Here is a 3,451-nt window from a genome sequence, read left to right on the forward strand (position 1 = left end):
GGGGAAGGTAAGAAATATAAGTACAACCGTGAAAGTGACCATCTTGACCACCACACATATCACACACATTTCACACATAAGATTGAGTTGGTGCACAAAACTCGCTCTCAGGAATATTTTGATAATTTTGCCCTGGGTGGTTTCCTTCACAATATGCATAAGGAGGATCAAAAGTAGAATTACCAACAAAAAAATTCTCATAATTCCATGATGTCATATTTCTCAAATAAACAAATAAAACTAAAATAAAAAAAATAAAAAAATTAAATAATAAAATAAAAGTTCAAACTTGAAACCTAGCAATATGTACACCTACAACTACACCGTTAGTTCCCCGGCAACGGCGCCAAAATTTGATCACGCCCAACTATGCCTTATAAAAAGGACAATGCGGTCGCTGCAAATATAATCCGGTTTACAAGTCCGGAGTCGAATCCCACAGAGAACTAAGGTTTAGCTACAGCTGTTCACTATCACCAAGAAGACAAGCTTGAACAATTCTTAACATTTAGATATTAAGATTCTTGTGTTTAACTAATTAACTAACAAATTAAAATAGTAAATTAACAACTAACGATACTGAGGGTTAGAGAAAAGATTAAGGAGGTCTAGAGTTATGATTTCCCCAATTTTCAGAATCCTTCCCGCTATGTCTTCTATAATTTCGCCTAAGTATTCTCTACCGATCATGAGCACTCTTATTACCGTAAATCTCTCCCGAGTAATTACAACAATTTACTAGACGCACTCTCCCGAGCTACGCTAGCTGGCTTTTAATACAGCTCACTTCAGATCGCACCCAAGGCTTCGTTATCCCTAATCCTACCTTTAAACCCTCGGTTATTGATCCCTCATATACTCTGGGAGTGGTATTGTTCAATAATTACCTAAATATGCATTCTCTCCCGAGTTATACATACTAAATAAGCACAGCTAATTGAGAGCTCTTCAATCAACCAGAATATAAACGTAGTTGAACAAATAGAGAAAAGCTATGGCTCAATTACATAAAAACATAACAAGAATTTATCCTACAAAAGGTTCTATCAAAACTCTAGATAACAAATTAGCTATTCATAATAGTATGTAAAACTACAATACTAAAAGCCATAACCAACAATGAAAAATAGGAAGAGGAAGGAAAAAACTCGTAAAAGAATTCTCCGCCTTGCTCCCAATGTGTTCTTGCCTCCTTAGGTCGAATCTATGTCCAAAATATGTCCCCCCCTCTTTCTTGGCCGGCTTCCTTGGTTTAATATAGGGTTTAGGGCTTAAAATCCCGTGTTTTGCACATAAGTACCTGAAATTTCCGCCTCCTGCCGCGGTTTTGCCGCGGTCGCGGTGGAACCGCGGCCAAACATGCCCTCTGATTCTTCAGTTGTCCGCGACCATCTTCTACCGCGGTTCTGCCGCGGTCGCGGTGGAACCGCGCTTTTTCACGATGTTCTGTTTGGAATTTGGAAAAACGTAAAACATGAAATTTGTAGCCCATTGAGTTATCATTCCAACCATATATTGTGAAGTCCAAATGGAGTTTTGAGCAAAAAGTTATGTCTATTTTACTAGACAGTGTGCAATACGCCTCCTCAAGTCTTTGTTCGTACTTAATTATCAAATTTGACCCCGAACACGATACCGGCTTAATTCCTTGAGCTTTTACTCAGACTTCAAAGCTTCAAATCACTTAAATTCGTTCCATAACATCTATATAGCTCGGATCACACCTACAAGGCATAAAACACACAATTAGTGCAAAACACTAGCGATTAAAGCGCAAACTCAATTAAAGTGCAGTAAATTCGAGTGTAATAAGCGACTAAAATATGCAATTATAGCCTATCATCAGAAATCGTAAGTGGTTACACATAGTATCGTTTCACTGCGTCTGAATTGATTGGCTTCGGCCAGACTTCTCCGTCCATTTCTGCAAGGATAAGGGCTCCTCCAGTTAGAACCCGGTAAACCATGTACGGACCTTGCCAGTTGGGAGAGAATTTCCCCCTGGCTTCATCTTGATGCGGGAATATCTTCTTCAACACCAGCTGCCCTAGTGTAAACTTCCTTGGCTTGACTCTTTTTTTGAAGGCTCTGGACATTCTGTTCTGATACAACTGACCGTGGCAAACTGCATTCATCCTTTTCCCATCTATAAAGGCTAACTGCTCGTAGCGACCTTTTACCCATTCTGCGTCGTCCAACTCTGCTTCTTGTATGATCCTTAAGGAGGGAATCTCTACCTCGGCGGGGATGACCGCCTCTGTACCATAGACCAGCATGTAGGGAGTTGCTCCGGTCGATGTGCGGATTGTGGTGCGGTATCCCAGTAAAGCGAATGATAACTTCTCATTCAATTGTTTGTGACTTTCGACCATCTTCCTTAGTATCTTCTTAAAATTCTTGTTGGCTGCCTCCACGGCTCCATTCATCTGAGGCCTGTAGGCTGTAGAGTTCTTATGTTTGATCTTGAATGCCTCACACATTGCTTTCATCAAGTTGATGTTGAGATTGGAACCATTATCAGTGATGATTTATTCCGAAATTCTGAATCGGCAAACAATACCGTCACGGACGAAATCTGCCACAACTTTCTTAGTCACTGCTTTGTATGACGCTGCCTCAACCCATTTAGTAAAATAACCGATTGCCACCAGGATAAATCTGTGCCCATTTGATGCGGCAGGCTCGATAGGTCCAATGACATCCATCCCCCAGGCGGCAAATGGCCACGGTGAGCTTGTTGCAGTAAGCTTGTTTGGAGGCACCTTTATCATGTCTTCATGTATCTGACAGCGATGGCACTTACGAACGTACTGGATACAGTTTGTTTCCATAGTCATCCAAAAATACCCTGCTCGGAGTATCTTCTTTGCTAAGACAAAACCATTCATGTGCGGCCCGCATGTCCCTGCGTGCACTTCGTCCAATAGTCTGGATACTTCTTTTGCTTCGACACACCTTAGCAAACCCAAATCGGGAGTCCTCCTGTATAGGATTCCTCCGCTGTGAAAGAAGTTGTTGGATAATCTCCGGAGCGTGCGCTTTTGAGTGGCGTTGGCAAGTTCTGGATATTCCCTTGTTGTCAAGTACTCCTTGATGTCGTGGAACCATGGTTTTCCGTCTGCTTCTTCCTCAATGTGAGCACAATAAGCTGGCTGATCATAAATCTTTACTGGGATGGGATCAATGTAATTTTTGTCTGGATGATGGATCATGGATGATAATGTGGCTAATGCGTCAGCGAACTCGTTCTGGACCCTTGGGACGTGCTGAAATTCTGTCTTTGTGAATCTTTTCCTCAACTCCTGTATGTGATCGCCAGCATTCTTCAACCCAAATGGCATCATTTTGTAACAATACATTCCCCACGGCGTGATGAAAGCCGTTTTCTCTGCATCTTCCTCGTCCATCCATATCTGATGATTATCCGGCGAAACAATCAACAAAAGCTGCA

This window comes from Nicotiana attenuata, unplaced genomic scaffold (genome assembly GCF_001879085.1).
Source record: "Nicotiana attenuata strain UT unplaced genomic scaffold, NIATTr2, whole genome shotgun sequence".
Classification (NCBI taxonomy): domain Eukaryota; kingdom Viridiplantae; phylum Streptophyta; class Magnoliopsida; order Solanales; family Solanaceae; genus Nicotiana; species Nicotiana attenuata.